The 18444-nt window shown below is 38.9% G+C and overlaps 2 long non-coding RNA genes across 3 annotated transcripts in view; one reads left to right on the plus strand and one right to left on the minus strand.

Annotated features, from left to right (window-relative positions):
• Positions 1-3196: 3196 nt before the first annotated feature.
• The window catches only part of LOC111270027 (uncharacterized), a 44338-nt gene continuing 29090 nt past the window's right edge, over positions 3197-18444 (minus strand). Inside the window, exons 3-4 of one of the 2 annotated variants that reach the window (XR_002686087.2) lie at positions 3716-5677; positions 3197-3519 (exon numbers count right to left, since the gene is read on the minus strand). This is a non-coding gene — a long non-coding RNA (uncharacterized LOC111270027). Of the gene's footprint in view, positions 3520-3715; positions 5678-17079; positions 18441-18444 lie in introns of those variants that run through there. The other variant, XR_002686086.2, reaches the window with a different exon arrangement.
• LOC111270028 (uncharacterized) lies at positions 8520-13446 on the plus strand. The gene is made up of 3 exons (XR_002686088.2): positions 8520-8784; positions 9509-9651; positions 13255-13446. It is a non-coding gene; the product is annotated as an uncharacterized LOC111270028 (long non-coding RNA).

Raw genomic sequence — 18444 nt, forward strand, 5'->3', positions numbered from 1 at the left:
GGTGGGAACGATGATAATAAAGCTATCACAAATCTTGGTTCGACGGACAAGAAGCCGGAAGGTTACTCAACTGCAAGAAGGGGACCGATCAACCTATGCAAAACGAAACCATGTTGAAAACGGAGTGAAGGCATAAGGGTAAGTGAGGGAACAGGTGACCAGATAGAGATCAACGAGCCACCGACCATTAGCTAACTAAGCAGACATCTGTTTACCTTCGGTAGATAAGGTCCGTTTATCTCTGGTGAATTAACGAGGAGACACAGGCAGAAGGCAATGGACAGAATCACAAAGGCTGCTTCATTTATCATAATGTTATTGGTTTGGTTGTTGTAGTTAGTGTCGTGAGCTTACCACAGTTAGACTAACACAATTCGACAACTTGGTCTTTTACGTTTTTACCTACCGTTTATCTGAAACGTCGAAGGCCAATGAGAAACATGGCGAGTGCTAGCTCTATTTCGGTAACGTCGATGTGCTTATGACGATGAAAAGGCGAAACAGATACTTAAACAAAGACAATCCATATTTTACAGAGTACTTATGTTAATGACCTTTCGTGTGTAGGTGCTGAAAGTTTGTGCAAAAGCAGATGCATATATTTACTTTTGGAATTTGTATAATTATAGGTCCATTAGACTTGTCTGAATACACTATAGTTTCGTGTCGTTCAATCTGATTTACATGAGGCACCATTTGAAACTGTAGACTCATTTGTTAGTTAGAGATTGAGTCATATTTATATTGGTGCATATTGTAGAAAGCACTACATGTAAAGGACATATATAATGATCTCGAATTCTAAGGGCGCAAATTACGTTGATACTTGGTAGAAAGGAAACGCGCCTTAGGGAAATCACTGTCGAAGAGGTTACTACCATTCCGTACATCAAAGGTAGCAAGTTGAGAAATTTTATCTATTAGTTGCATGCAATCCACTGTAAAAAAAGATGGACGGCACAGAGCAAAATGATCCACTAATATATGTAATATATCCATACATTTATTGTATAACCGCTCCGATATAACCATTTTTTTACTCCTTCTAATGAGTTCGACGAACGCCTACAAGAGACTGTTATACCGTCAGATAGTCTAAATTGGTCCATTTCATTTGGTGTTTTCTCTTCCTAGAGCTTATTGCAGGGAATAGCTGAAAAATCACTGCTCTTCCCAGAAGGTTTCGAACCCCTTATCTAATACGATCTTTTTTCAATCTCTTCTTTTGAAATTTTATATTGACTGACGAGCTTATGCTTTTGGAGACCCAATGGGAGTTTAAACAAACAAACAAATACCTTTCGCAATAGTTTACCTCGAGCTCTTCTCAATTCGACGTAGCCTTAAGAGGGTCAGTGTATCTTGTAGTAGCTTTATCCAGATTCATTTATCACTTGATGGAACGTACGGTACAAAACAGTTTCACCGAATTGACGAACATCCGAACACCAATGTGTTTTGTTATAAGTATGATTAGGAACTATGATGTCACATATGTCCTGTGATAGTGTAACGTTTGAATCCGGATATAGACACACGGTCCCTTTCAAGGGGATGGGAGCCAATTGTCCGATAGAATGTCTAACGGCTGCTGAGCTCTATGCACAACTCAAAACAATTCAAGCATATCAGATAGGAATGATGATTCCTTAATGATCCTTTCAGTTCGGCCTAAGGTACCGCCAGCTCTTAGCTTGGCAACTCGAACTGTACACCACACTTGCCAATGACCGTCCGATTTGAGTTCTTTCAAAACCCAAATATAATACGACACACCTCTGGCTACCATAGAAATCTTTCATTATGCTATGAACTCCTACAATAGACGACACCGTTGTGAAATAGGCTAATAAGAGCAGATACGTTACCAGCTCATCTATTGGCGCATAGTTCTACGGATACCACTGTGGTATAGCTGTGGAGCTGATGCGCACATTGTTGAGGTGCTGATGGAAAATTGAACGAGAGGTCCTAGAGGAATGAAAAACTGAATGCTTTCAGTTAGTCTAATCCGTCATTGTAAAAGCGTTCCTCGTAGGCAGCATCGTTCTCTTTGAAGGAGAATGCCAGCGGACGGTCGCTCAATATGCGGTAGTTATGATACCGCCGTTTTTGCTGGCCGCGGTGGTGATGGTGCAGTTTCCGAGTATAAATTTTAATGCAGAAAAGCCACGCCTAGGTTTCTATTTCGGCCTTTGCTCTGCCCACGGTGCCTACCGTCGACACCGATCGAAAATGAACCCAATAGAAGATAATAGAACCATTTTACAGTTTTGGAGATGTTTAGGAAATAATGGCAGGACGGGGACTCTACGTTCGTTGGCTGGTTTGAGACACTGAAGAGACAGTTACTGCTGCGACGTTTAAAGGGAACGAGCCAGCAGCAGGAGACGGGATAGGCTAGGCGGAGAAAAAGAAAGGTCCGTACCTCAACCCAAGGGACAGCACGAGAAGGGAACACGAGATATTACTTAAAGTTGCAGTTTTAGAAAGACATCAAAAAAGCGTGGCGACGCCCCCAGTCCTTTCAAGGTGATAGCGGCTCCAGCGGCAGTTCGAATAGTCCTAGGAAAACTCTTCTGCAAGTCTAGCCGCTCTACCTAATCCTGGAATCTTTCCCCCCAGCTTGCCCTAAATAACTGGCCGCCTTTAGCAGAAGCTTTGAAAGGAAGAGCTGAAGGCGTAAAAAGAATGGGGAACACAAAAGCAAGGTCGAAAGAGCAGGAACAGATATACGATAGGGAGACCCCAGGTGAAGTCAGCGAGCTATGTAACGTGAGTGTATAAAGCCGGAGGTAGCAATGCATGACTGGAGGGGGAAAAATTATGCGCGGTCGCCATTGTCGTCTAGACACGACGCACATCCTTGGATGCGCGCACCACACTGTGTGCGGGCTAGTGCGCCCGTCTAACCACTTATTTTGAGATGAACCGGCTCCCCTTTGTTGTACTGAAAAGATGCGAACGCTTATTAAATTTGCCCGTAATTCTTTGCCCCCTGAAGAATTAATTTCTTGCCCTAAGTAACACACAGTGCTACTCGTTACACAGGATGTAATGTGAGTATCCGCTTCTCTAAAAGGTTTCCTCAGTGTTGTTAGGCCCTGGAATACTTAACATGCTGTTTAACCTAGAAGTAAAAGTCTAAGAGAAATAAGGTTGTATTTCTCAGGAATGATTCGACTATATTGTAGATGAAGAAAACAAACGTTCCTTTCAGAATTCGCTTTATCTGAACAACTTCTAATCTGCTCCTCTGCGTCTTTCCAAAGTTCTAAAATCATTAAAGGGAGTCTGCTGATTCTTCTCAGCTACCAGTAGTTTCGTCCCTCTTAAACTGTTGTGGGCATCTCAGAAGTTAAATTCGCATTATGAACCTTTGCTGGATCAGTTCCTCTGCTGACAAATGAAGTGGTCCTGAGGATAGACGCTCCTCCTGCACTCAACCTTGTCTTGCCGCTCTGATGTCCCACACGAGTCGTCCAAATACAGTGACGTTTCACTAGCGGCAAAAGTCGACTATAACAGAATCCGGATGAGAAACAACGACACATTGGTTTAACGGTCAAAGGTAGTAAATTAGCACGATAAATGTTACCGTCTATAGACATACGTGTGCATCCTGTGTAGGGCTATCCTTCCCTGTCTTATTATTTTGTTTAGACTACGCCGTGCAGCTTGGTAGATTACTATATTGTCTAATGCAATAGCTAACCATCGATTGTCGGAACTGCCCATCGTATTTGAAAATCAGGCTGGAACTCGTGCATGGACGTTACTGATCTTACTCCATGCTCGGGTGTTCTGTACACACTTGTACACCAAAGTGTTGACCCCTAGGAAATGATAAGAAAACAGAATATAAATTTCCAAAACGAACTCAAACACTCCGATGAATGCTTAGAACTGAAGGTAGACATCACTTATTAAGTAATGAAATTTTGCAAATTGCCTCAATTTCAGAGTTTTCACTTCTAGAATGAGCCTTAGTTGTCTGTCCGTGTTTATCGAGTGACGTACTACTACTTTAATGTTCCACGATGACTCATGTCACTCACAAGTATCGCTCTTCAATGCATCGGTAAATTTGCTTGCATCAAAGATCTGGCGGATGGAGATAGCTGCAACTATTAATTAGACAGATAAATGTAATGAGCAAAATAATGTGGTAAATTCCATATGACTTGAGTAATATAAATACTTGATAGCTTTCTAGAGCGATCTTACCAAGGGAAATAAACTTTTTATAAGGATATGCGTCTTGGTGTTAATCCATAAGTGATCCAAATTTAAGTCTGCGAATGTACGGCTAAGCTGAACTGCGTCTGGATCATCGCTGGAACTAGAGAGATTATTTACTACTTCAAAGGAACAGAAAATGGGGTGAAAATTGAATTACTTGATCGTTGCTGCAAACGCAAAGCCGGCCCGTTGTAGCGCCTTCAATGTAAGATTATTTTTAAGTTACTGTTTTCGTAGTAAGGATTTTTACCATGGCAGAAACACTGACGGCTCCCATGTATATATAGAGAAATATTCACCGAAAATAAAGAAGTTAATCATGCTCGTACGAATAGTCCGGCAAAAATGGTTGGTCAGCCAAAACAGTGCTTGTTTCTACAGCTGAAAAATTTTGCTTGAGCCTCGATATAGATCTCGAAAGGTTCCTTTGTCATATTATAGTATTATGTTGCAAACTGAACGCATTTTCGTCATACAGGAAATAGAACATAGGAGCTGTTAAGGCTATATAATCCAAAAGTTTACTAAGTTTTATCATTAACAAAACGCTGCTAAGGAAGAAGGAAGTCATATGAACGTATTCGCTAAAGATCGCTCCATCTCGTAGCTTAAATACGGAAGCAATGAATCGTTAGTTTCTGAGAAATAATCAATTAAATACACCTATGCTGTTGGCCCATATAGCGTTTCTAAGGCTGGGCATGGCAAATGTTTTTTTCAACTTTTCAAAAATTTTCAACTGTTTTTGTAAAAATACGTTTAGAAACAAATTAGCAGGACATTTATTTAGACAGCATTGGTTGAACAGTAATTGATTCTGGTAGACAGCTAAAGCCACTTATTCAAAAACGAAATTACTAATTTTGTTTTGTGAGAACAATGGGTGATTTGGGGGTTTGCCTCTTGCTCTTGGTGGCAATTGGCAACTGAATTGTCCAAGGATGAATGGCTGTGTTATAGGAATAACGCACCGCGACGTCCAGACTGCCCTGGGTAGTTGTTAGCCTGCGCAACTGAAAGAAAAATATTAGCTTCCTAGAACAAATGTCCGCTTGGCCAAAAACACCTTCTAACGATACTTGCCATCGTGACTCGTCATACGCGCTTTTTGTAAATCCGACTATGTCATAGATTATGATACTTTTACTTCAAGCGTCTCATCGCAGAGAATTATGGATAAGTAACAGGCTCACAAAGCCTAAGTGTGATAAAGTTAATTTTGGATAATGATGTACGCATCGTTACATTTCATTTACACTGCTACTACATGTCCTAGCCGTGGCAGCTTTTGGCCCGCTCCAAGATTCTTTTGCGATCCGACAGGTCCATCCATTAGGGTGCTTGCTCCTCGAAGTGCGCCCTTTAAGCTTCAAGTTTTACATCCGGTATCACTTATTGTTACCAACTAGGCTATTACGGGGATTTGAACTGCACCCTAGAAAACACAAAACACAGCGGAACCGAGTTTTTAGCTACGTACATGATGATACATTTTTTTGTTGATACGTTTAAGAATTTGATGCATTTTTCGGCGACACTGCGCAGTCCCTATGTGCTATAAGATAATCGATGTTTCACTGTGCCATTTAATAGATTTACTCGTACACTTCAAGGTAAGTTATGCACATACACATATACGTGCTACCACTTAGAGACAACTTACATTTCAGCTTACTCTGTTAGATGACCAATCGATGTCCTTTTGCTTCAGGTAAGTTGGAAATATTGCATCTTAGAATGACATATATGTAATATAACCTAGATGCCTGACTTCTATATACAAAAATATGGTACTGGTAGGGTACAGACTGTGGCAGGGGAGTAATACTTATTAACGTACTGATACCTTAGGCAAATTGATGCAGTCTTATACCTTGTAAGTAACCTTAAATCAGTATGTATGTTAGAACTAAATGAAGTTTTGTTAAGTAAAATATTTGCTTGGGGATATTATTACTCAAATATGAATGTGTGTGTAGTCCGGATTTCCTGTCTTCATGTGACTGAAACGTCCCGGGAGAAGCTTCTAAACATTTTTGAGTAAGTTTTCCGTGAAGAGTTGATCTAATATTCCAAATATATGTGTCCAAATGCGTTAAAAGCTACCGTTTCAGTATGTGTTATCTTACCTGCGTGGTCAAATGGCTAGCGTGGATGCGGTGCAATTATGAATATGCCCCTCGTCTACGTCTATAAACACAGGCTTCGACTTTAATATAGCTCCTAAGATGATCTATGCGAAGCGGCATTGGATCGAATGGGTCACTAAGCGTAAATAATTAATTCTAGCGGGGAGCTATATAGGAATAGATAAACACCCTATGCTATATTTTGTGCACCACGACATTGCAAATCGTTGTAACTTTTTGTTAAAGTAAAGTAAAGATACGACTAACGTATGATGAATTTATTTAAAAATTGATTTTTTTTACCTTGTGCAAACCTTATTTATATAAAATGTAAAAACCAACCAGAGTTTTCAGTCGTTGGAAGCTTCCGAATAGATAACAAGTGTAAATAGCGTAGGCTAAGTGCTGCTAGGAGGACTGATCGTTTCTCTATAAAATGCTTTTTCGAAATCGAGATGGGCTACGATTGATATCGTGACGTTGGCGAAAACCCATTAAAAACCTTTTAACAGCAATATATGGTTACAAGACGCGGCGAATTCGGTGGGTATCTGCCCAGTATCCGTATTCATTAGTTGTTTGTTTTATGCGCAACCGTATGCTGTCAAATACTAGCTGCCTGTATCGGGCCCATTCCACGTCATTCTGACTTAGAGTCAGCGTTGCCTATGTTTAAGACTAACATAATATCTTTCACTTTAGTTGCGAAACAAATCCTTGTCACAATTGGAAAAGTCCAAATCAGCCATATCTATGTTATCCAAATGACAAGATGGCTGCTAGGATACGTATAGATGAATAATATTATCTAGTTTGTATTTTTATAATCGTCTCGCAGCAACGTGGCGAAAAACGGTCGCGCCTCTTTATCCAATCCGGCATTGGCAATAATATAAAGCGCCTCGATTTTTAGAGATTCGAAGGGTACCGTTGCATGAAACGCATTAAATCGTACTTCAGTTTTGTGCTGTAAGCTAAACGGAACGGTGCGATTATTCGGGCTGAAATTTCCGCTTCCTTTTCTGGTCTTTTCGTCCGATTACGCAAGTGTTCCTTTTTAGTTTCTAGTAGTAACCTACAGGATACTCTTCATCTTTTTGCTTTGTTGATTAAACCCATCTCTTTCTTCCTACATATATATATGTGTGTGTGTGCGCGCTATGTGTTGTTGTTTCTTGACAGCGTTCATAGGCTCATGATCAAGTCGTGCTGCACGAGGAGGGACGTGTTTCGTTACTTTGTGCGTCATAGTTGCGTGAGTGAGTCCAATCTCTTCTGCTTGATTAACCAGAAGTATTTTTCCATAAAATTTCTATGGACACACGCGCTTGCATCGGTAGATAGGCATATTTTTTACATAGGCCTTCACTTTGGACTTGCTCTTGAATGTCAGCAAATTTTTTGGCAGCTATGGGCAAGTAAGCTCGGGAAGTAATTGTGACCATAACTGTAGTTCTTTAGAGGTCCAATAAAAATGAAAGGTTCATAGTTTTATATAGATTGTACTATATATGGATTTTTCATATTGACGCTCGAAGTAGTGATTTCTAGGTTTTTCAATAAAAAAAACCATAACTCCACCTCTTCACTTAACCTGCAGAGCCTCCTTTGATTTTACTAGAAATCGGCTTTGTTTTGGGATTATCTGAACGTGGTAACACGGCTCCTTTTAATTTATTGATAGTTACGGTAACTTTGTTTTAGTTTACCGATGCTAATTTCTCTAGAGGTTATGTATACTATATATATATGTTGAGTTAGTGTCGAATTTTGGGCAGTATTTATTTACGGTGATAAATGCTAAATTCACATGCTCGGATCCTGGGTCAGTTCTTGCTTTAATCCTACATCGAGTCGCTTTGTTAAGTTCCACCTTGTTTCTACATATGTAGGAATTCTTAAATATGTGTTCTACACAATCTCAATCGGTAGCCACTATCCACAATACATTTTTATCCTAATTTAATATGGTAGAATTAACTTTACACAACTATAGCAAGGAAGAGTAGAGACCTAGTGTCTCGCCGGCCTGTTGAGCCAGCGCTATCCGATTATTAATGAATCAATATGGGAAGCAAGAAGTCTTGAGCGATTGCAAAGACTGTGTAAAATTTCATATTTTCTTTATCTTTGTCAGCACATTCTTTTTCTAGTCAAGCTCGTCAAGATGTCACAGCAGGCGACAAATGAATGCTTAGCAAAACCTGGTCTCGACGCCATCATGTCTGGATCATGATAAAGTTGTCATCAGGCTGTCCTCGTTAACCGCCTTGTTTCTTTTGATGCGGCGGGTTCTCGAAGTTTAAAAAGATGTCATCGCTGACGGTCGAGGACGAGAGCGTATTTGCTAGAAGCGACCAGCGACAACAACAATGGCGACGTTAAAGCCCTCGGAGCAATTGGTCAGTGCTGAGTAAGTAGCTAGATTTTTTAGCGCGTTTCTCCCTAAGGGCCTGTCTTTTTTCATCGCCACCGGTGAATTTACTTCATCTTTTTTAATCGGCAGATAAATAAGGGTGTCGCTAAAAGTAAAATGCGTCTAAGATTTTTTACGCGAGAACAGAATATTACAGTTATTGCATATAACGATGCAGGTTTATGTTTACGTAATGTCAGCACTTTACCTGACTTAACTTAACTTTTTTTTGCTATGCTGGTGATGCAATGCTATGCAAAAAGGGTGTGAATGCTCACGTTGAAACAAATCGTCAGGATATTCCACACTACGTTAAGGGTCTAAATTGATATTTCTACTGTTCCTTTAGCCTTGTGCGGTATGTCGAATCATGTGCCCCGAAGATGCAGACATAGGTAGAAATTTTTCTTCTTAAATCATTTGTGAAGAAAACTAATATCTCTTATATTTTTAAATAGCTTTTATACACTTGAGCTTAATTGCTGTTCCTCAATTTTTTTTGGAGCTTTTATATATATGGCCTAAAATTCTCCTCGTTCATATAATATTAGATAATTGGTAGAGCTTTTATGATATCGATTTTTTTCGCGTTTTTAATTCAAGTCTCAGGAACCGCTGAATCGGAATGTACTCAAAGGTCTTAGTGAAATCGAAGACCACTCCTGCTAAGTTATGAAGCACTGATTGATTTAATGAAAAACCCTTCCGCTTTTGTACGCAGGCTGATCTTGGTGGCCAGAGTATTCGCAGTGGCTCCGTGGTACTCGTACGGGTCAAAAACGTCTTCAACTAAATGTTTCGTGACTCACATCTGAAGATCTCTCTGCGTGCCCGCCAAAAAACCGGTCATTACCAAATACATTCGTATGTAACTGCTGAAAACACAAAATCATTACGTAGACATTATGCATTAAAGAGGATTTAGATGTGAGTGACTCTCTAGCTTTGTAGTAACTTCTAGTATTTCAATCCATCTTAGATCGTTGAATGACAGTATTTTACCTTCCAGTTTTCAGAACTAGCTAGGTTATTGTTAAAGTAATTGCGGCTTTTTTTTTAAAGTAACTACTTTCGTTACAAATAAACAAGTTTAACAGTTGTATAGATTTAACAATGAGTGATTCTAAAGGGCGGGTTTGAGTATTATCACTAGCTATATATTCAACTTAAATAAGACATTGGGTCATTTATTTCGAATATAATGTATATATCAGTATAGCAGAAAGTTATTTTGCAGTTATTTGAGTAAATTCGCGTCTCAATCATTCAGATTTCGACAAATATATTGCATTGTCGAAAGCTTTTTAGCGGGCCGAAAAAATCGGATGATTTTTAAATTACGCGCCTTTAGCAAATGGAGCACGGTACATGATTACATCAGGGGTCTAGCTATGTACGTCGATAAGCTGACTGACGATTATTTGAGAATAATTAATTTTGTATTAAGGGTATTATTTAATGCTGGAAATTAACGCTCAGTGGTAAGTTTCTCTCTCTCTCTCTCTCGACTATGGGGTCGCTAATAAAATTCATCGAAGATTAATGGAAACACAGCGCAAAAAATCTCGAGCAAGACACCGGTTGACTAGTGATGTAACCAAACAGGAAGATCACAAGAATAGCCACGTACTGAAGAACGAAGGCCCTGATGAATCATCTGCCTATAAAGATTTTGTGTTCTAAAGGACTTTCTAAATTGTCTCTAGAATATGAAACACATGTTTCGGTCAATTTAAATTCAGCTCGCCAATAATCCATCGTCTGCTTCTACTATTCATCTTCAAATGTCTTTATTACAGTTTCACGATACGTGCTTTGAGGGATCGCACATTGAGCCGATAGGAAGCATATTTTTAAGCCCGTGTTTTGCCTTGTTCTTCCCCATGAAGCGAAGAACAAAAAGCTAAATTATCAGGCGTTGAGTACCAATACTAGACAATTGATCTGCCTTTAAATTCACTATTCAATAATGACACTCAAGCAGTTCACAGGCGTGGTAAGCCAAAAGCTTAATGTAAACATACACCTAATTTCATCTGCTGGTGGTGCGTACCTTAAAAGCTAGGGAAATATTTTCACCGGCGCCTAACATGTCATTACCTCACTGGTCAATACCAGATTATGTTTTCCGCCATACAAATATCTGGTGAAATAATTCCGGTACACCTTCGAAACAGCAATGAGTATTGGTATACGGTACGGCGAACACCGCTTGTTTCTTTCAGATTATAAGAAATATTAGAAAGTACATAGCTATATAGCGGGAGGCGATACGCGAGCTATCTTATAGGCTGTCCATCTTGTTTAGTTTTTTGCCGGTAAGAAATGTAAACCGTTATTCAGAACTCTTCAAGATTATAAGGGCCCACCGTGCTCGAACTTATATCACTTGCCTTCCACAGATTCTACTGTGCTCTATGTCACATGTCTACGTTTTCACAACAAAGGCCCTATGTGCTTCATGGGTTTATAATGTAAAACTAATAAGGTCGTCAACATAGCCATATCCCGAATAAAAAACGAGTAGCTGGGGCCACGCAAGCTGATAATAAAGAAATCATTTATTTAACCGCTATAGGGGAAACCGTCTTTCCTTTGAGCTGTTTGGGCGCTCAACGTCTGATCTACAATAGCTCCCTTTATATCTGAAAAACTTCCTGAGTTAATTTTGTTGATTCTGGTAATAAGTAGCAAAACGGAATTTAAAGTCGACTCAAATAAAACCTCAGCTATTTTTTTTTTATCAAACATAACATAGAAATAAATGAAGCAAGAAAAGGATGGTTCCTATATTCGGTGGGGAATTTTATGTTCACGTTACGGGCTCGCGTTTTCTACACAAAAGTCCAACGGAAGACCTGCACTGATTTTCTTGCACTCGTTAACTGTATCCAAATTGATTTGTTACAGGCTGCAGCCGGGTTCATAACTACAAAGTAGTTCACCATAAGCTGCACCTGTTGTTTGCTATTCATTTTCGGAATAGGTACACAATTCATACTTCAGTGAACTCACTCCATTGGACTCAATCGCACTGCATCGTGTAATTATACCGCCTCCAATGATAGCAATTGTAATAACTACATCCGCTTCCCGCTCACTAAATAGGAAGTTTTGACGTTCCTATAGCGAATAAAAGGTCGCTGCTCGCTTTGTCCCAGTCTGTATTAACGCGTCTCCGGACTGAATCGCCTGAATATCTAATCTGAATTATCGAGCCTTCAGACGTCGGCTTACGGGAACTCACATAGCAGCAAGAACTTAGTCGACTAGTTTCTGTCACGGGTTTCATACTTTGAGCTAACGAAAGATAGCGGAGTATGAGTTTCATACAGCGACCCAGTTAAGTTACTGACTTGGGGGGTGTGGCTAGCAAGACCGTTGATTTGTTATAATTAAAAAGGATATTCTTTCTTAGAGCTAGGGTACAAAACGAGATGTTGCGCGAACGGTTTAGAAACATACGTACGTACAAAAAGCCACGCGAAGTGAAAATGATATCGAGAACCTTCTGCTGCAAGTTTTGAAAGCAAACATTTTTGTCAACAGATATGAAAAAAAAACTGATAAGCAGCTTAATTAAGTCAAGTAGAAACAAAATACCCAGGAACGTTCGCTGAATCGAAATTATCAACGAAATAGTAAAATGAAAAAAAATACGTTAAAAATCTATTCATGCGTTAACCATGGAAGGCGACATTAAGCCAAATGCATTGCCTATAGTTGGAATATAGGACTCACCTCGTGTTCATCATTTATATCAAGTCAAGAAACATTTGATCTAAACAGAAGGGTGGCACGTACTCAGTTACTAAGTAAAGGCCATAAGCGGATGCTGATGGGTTAATCTACTTTGGAGATACACGTAGATTGATTACCATTGCTATATTTTCTCTCGATTGATGACTCCATGCATGGACCGGCTCGATTCAAAAACCCAAAGAGTTGCTTAGAAAATCTCAGGTTTCGGTAGGTCTTTCTTACAAACAGCCTACGTAGAGTGTTAAACATTTCGTCCGTGAAAATATTTGACTTATTTTTAGAGAAATAAAGCGGTCTGCAGAGGTCCTTTTTGGCCTTAAAGTAACATCATATTTAGGATCTACTTTTCACGTACGGGATAAAACGTACGGGAAACGTAAACAGTCATGGTGCACTGCTGCGAATGACGTTGTTTTCAATAATGAAAATCAGACCATGGAATTTTAAATCAATTAAAAGTCGCAAATTGGGTATAATGCTGAACTGATTTCAAGTTACCTTTCAACACTTTATATGGTCCTTATATCTATACATATAGGAATATAATTTTTAATAATCTGGTACAAAAATACTAGTATTACATATATGAACTAGCCATAACTTGAAGCCATTCATGGCATAGTAGGTCACAAGGTATATGCATTTTAGGGCACTATCCTGAAATGCTTGCTTACTAATTTAATGTTTTCATGTTATACGTAACAGTATTCTCAACCGTTGATTCAGCGGCCGCGCAACAAGGTTTCTACACGCTAGGAACTACTCAATGCTACACCAGTCCTGTGTTGGCAAAATAGCTGATTTTACTAGGCCTATGAAGAATCTGTTTCCACACACGACTAGAAAACAGACTGAGGTCTGCTGGAAAACGTACTTCAATAGCCATATGAACGAATTCGTCAGAGAAAATAAATCTTATTGAGTAAATATATATATTGATAAGTATATATTGATAATAAGTATATTGATATAAATAAATCTTATTGAGATAAGTAAACAAGCTCAAAGGAAGAATGCAAGGACCGTAGAATAACTCTTCATAGCGGTTTCCAGTGTTCCAGTCGTTCAGAATCCGTTGAGTAATACTCGTATTAATAATAACAAGTGACAAAATAGCGTGATGATGAGACCTTTTTGTCATTGATCTCTAAAACTGAGCAGCTCAGGCTCGAAAGACCAGGGGAAGCTGCTTCAAATCCCGTCAGCGACACATACTGTGCGAAACGGATTTTTTAGCTCTGAAAAAGCATGTCGAGAACTTATATTGATATAAGTGAATAGTTACAACGAATTTAGCTAAGAGCCACGTAGACATAAAACATATTGAATCTGGCATTGAAATTTTTTAAAATAATAATTCTTTTACATAGAATGCGACGCATCGAAAATCTGTTTCTTATCTGTGGCATACGGGAGATACGTATACGTATATATTTATGATTGAGGATAAAAACGTAATCATAAATTACACCGACCCCGATGCCTCAGACATTTATTTTAATTACTACCTGGATAGTAAACGGGGGGCGGAGACAATGGTATGAAGAACAACACTAAGAAAGATACGCCACAAAATGATTCCTTTCCTAGTTAATCATACATAAGTGAACAGTCTTTTAGGCACGAAGCATCGCTGTGAAATTCCTTTCACAAGGGATTGCCATTGTTTCCACATTTCCTTCGCTATGGGTTAAATTTATACTAACCCGCAGTAGGTAACTGGTTAGCTTGGGCGTCTCCCGGGCTCGCTAGAAGCCTCAGGACCACAAAATTGTAGAAATGGTGAGCATCGATCGGTACTCATGCTATATAGAGTCATTGCTGGTACTCGTAGATGGAACGAGTTCGGTTGAGTTGTTGATTGTAAAAGGGCATTATGAGGACCATGATTACACATTTTCTGTTGGGGACAAAGGCAAGGTCAAAGACACGGCAGGCGGCCGGGTCGGTTGGTTGAACAGTTTGCAGGACAATTTTCATGACCGACGAGCCAAACTAGGCAGGTGGTCGAAAGCACTCGTTTAATATTTGCACCGTAAGCTTGATATGCAGATGTGAGGGTTGTCTTTTGGCGAATTCCTGATCAGGTAAAGGCGAAATTAAGGCACGACAAGACATCGCCGCTTGTACGACCTTTCCCGCTGAACGTAGAGCGACATAATAATGTAGTCGTACTTCTGTGATATTTAATGTAAAGAACAGCATTTAGCGTTATTCTATTTCGTCAAAGTGGATTTCGTCCGCGAGGCAAAATCAACGATGCCGTTTTTACGAATCGCCGCACAAATATTTATATAATATATTGATTTATTCTCTTATTAACGTCGTTTATTAAAATAAACATGAGAACATCCTGTAACAAAAGACGAACTCGTATTTTAATGATAGCAAGTTTGCCGGAATATACTACACGTCAACAGACACTTCCGTAGATTTCAATTTCCCACTTCGCATTTTATACGGGACTTAATATATACTTATTTCCAAATATAATTTTTTTTATTTACAATATGCATGCAATTTCATTTTAAAACAAATGCATTTGTTTTAAAATTTGCAAAAAAATAACATACCCGATTTAATATATTAGTTAAAGAAAAAGTTAAATGAAAAGTCAAGGCTTTCATTTGCACCGTGGATCAATTGGACCGTCAATTTATAGAATGGTTTATTGAATTTATTGGTTTTAAACAGCACCAATTTTACCGTTTATTTTAAAAACTATATAATGATCTTACTCATCCGCAGAGATGTTTCATAAACATATAGACTAGGCGATTGTCGTACTTCTATCGTTTTTATTTTTTTTTTTTTTCACATCGCAATTTACAATCCAAGTCGAACAAAAACTGCCAAAAGTGTCTGAAGGCTAAAATTATCGAAGTTTATCTAACAATATACCTGATTAGTAAGTTCATATAGAGGAAACCTAGCGAAGAAATAAGCTAGACAGCATAATATTTAAGGTGATAAAAATTGTCACGAATATAATTAAAAGTCGTGCATAAAAATCTACGCTACACGTATTACTATTAATTCTGCTCTGCATAGACAACAAAATAGAGGTATTGGTCTCTACTATTGTTACTGCTATTGCCTTACGTACGTAGATCCGGCTACGCTAGCGACGAAGTTCCATCCGCTACAGCCAATTCATTTACTGAGCTTTCCTCGGCTATAGTATTCGCGTATGAACGTACAAAGTGAAGCAGCGCTGGTAAAGTTATTTTCAACTCCCAATTTATGGACGTCCGATTTCTGCCAAAAATATTATAGGCATCAATTACGGTTAATGACGATCGGTTTTGTTAATCTGCTCAAGTGTTTTTTGACAAACGCATCAATGATGTGCCTTTTATACGCACATAATTTATGATACATGTTTATTAGACTAAAAAAAATGTTATCCTTTTTGAAATAAGGTCACTTGCGCCCATGAAGTCTAGAGCAGTAAGCGTTTAGGAAATATACACACTTCAGTTGAGTCTGTGCTGGGATCAGAACCTTATAGCAGGTGCAGATGAAGCCACTGAACGAGATGCGCCCTATGTGTTCCAGCATTGCAAACGCCTCGTTAAAGGCCCTACTGTCCAAATAAACGATACACCCGTACTAGAATAATAGACTAATGATAAAAACGGACTGCCTCAGGGGATCAGTCAATCCTAGTCACGAACATGCAATGTTGCTGCGTTATTACCTATTAAATCTGTCACGCGACATCTTAATTTAATCCTACTTAAAATAGTTCAACGAAGAGGCAGTTCCCGACGGCGCTCACGATTGTGTTATACCTATGATGGTATAGTGGTAGTGCGTTCGATTTATGAATTCAGTGATATATAGGGTTCTCTATGCTGGGGATGGGGGGAGGGGGTATATACAAGCCGAGTCCTGTACATGTAAAATGATTCTGAAAACTTTCATACAATGAAAAATAAGCTTGTACCTCGGGCTGTACGAACTTCAAGTAAAACGTTAGGAGAGACACTGATTTCATGTTTGGGCTCGCTTCGATATTCAATGACTGTGTATAAGAAATGTACATAGTAATTTAAAATTAGAACCCATAAAGTTGACAGGAAACACAGTTCAATCTTCTTCAGTGGCTCGTAGATACTCATACGCAGCAGCTTCATGATCTGGCGATGCGAGAGCGTGGTCTCTCCACTGCGTAATTACACCGGCTTTAACGCTTGGATTTGTTTTTACTCACGAAAAAAAATAAAACTGTGCACTTTTTAGCTTCAACTATTTTCGCCATTTAGTAATAATAAAAATAATTTTCCCTATAATTGACAAAAAAACAGACCAGAGATAATGCTTCTTTTAAATTACTGCGCATTTCGAGATTTATCCTAAAACACGTTCAGAATATCCGATCACGACCAAAGCCTAAATAAAGTATCTGACATTTCCCAAATTGTGGTTATAGATTTTCAGTTCAGATCTACCCTCGAAATTTATTCTTTCCCTCGTACATAAAGCTCCTTGAAAACTACCACAATAGTTCAGAAGCGACCGCCAAAATGCAGATTTTTATCGTAAATACAGTATTTATTTTGCGAATTTCTTACCGTGCTTTACAATTTATGTTCTAAATTAATGAGTCTGAAATAAAAGAGTAGTCGAAAGTTTTTTAAGAGCCGCCACTCAAATTGACCGAAAATCAAAAAGTTGATGTAAATATCTTAAAAAGCTTTTTTTGAAACGATCAACAACTTTCCTTATACATCCAGGAGATAATTTTGCTTTTAACTTGGTCAGTTTCCTTTTGGGATCTGCTCAATTTACGTTATCCATAATGGTCACTCTGATACGAATAATATTCCCTCTCTCTCTCTCTCTCTCTCTCTCTCTCTCTCTCTCTCTCTCTCTAGGCTTTGTTTTTCTGCAATTTTCAGGGCAATACGCGGCCTATCCAAATCACGCAGGCTGTACTCATCATTAGTCTTCCTTGAAAATCATCGCTACTCTATGTTGTCTAGATATGTCCTCTTATTTAATGAGCCACTTACATCTGTGCTAATGACAATAGATGAAATGCGCGCTGTACAGATAAGTAAAATAACAATATATGAGCAATGTTATTCAATGATACATATGGCGACTGATTCCGCAAATCGTATTACTTGGTGTCCGTTATTCTCGTAGATACTTTCCATTGATATGGCTTTGTTGAAGATAGATGTCTGTATTTATCATTGATAGCAGAAATACCTAGCAATGATTTGCCAGAAATAGAAAATCAATGTTGTCAGCCATACAACAATAAACGAAGACGTACATAGATCTATTTCGTTGATATATAAGTGAGGTCGTTCTATATGATCGAACGTTACATTGTAGCATCTCTGCCTGGCTGAAGATACTCTTGGTGCTAATTTTTGATCAATGAGCATTATATTCTTATACCTCAGGTTGCGTCTAGTTAGCCCGAATGGATTATGTGTAGATACAATGTTACCGAGCGCCTACTGATAGGCGGAGACAAATATTACCTATACTGGAAGGTCTACAGATGTGAGCGCATCTTTTCAACGAACAGATTTCTGTTTTCAAGTAATTCAATTGCAACTGAGTGGGCTGTCTATGTATTTGATTGGGCTCGAGCCAAAGGTAGTTGCAGGCAAAAAATGACCAAACCAGAAATTAAATACATTAACTCCTATCAAGGCCGCCCGTGTACCGGGCACGACTTGTGCTGGCGAGCGGATTGTTATATTGCTAGTGATTCTGAGCACGTCGTTTTTTAAACAGGGCCCATCCTGCAGTAGCCGGATCACGCTAGTGCTCCATAGCTCAGAGTAGGTAATCAGGCGCGCAAATAGATGACAAGCAAATGAAACTTCGAAGTATTTTGGTAGATATATACGATCCATAACGTGTCTCTGC

Source organism: Varroa jacobsoni, unplaced genomic scaffold, assembly GCF_002532875.2.
Source record: "Varroa jacobsoni isolate VJ856 unplaced genomic scaffold, vjacob_1.0 scaffold_1430, whole genome shotgun sequence".
In the NCBI taxonomy this organism is placed as follows: domain Eukaryota; kingdom Metazoa; phylum Arthropoda; class Arachnida; order Mesostigmata; family Varroidae; genus Varroa; species Varroa jacobsoni.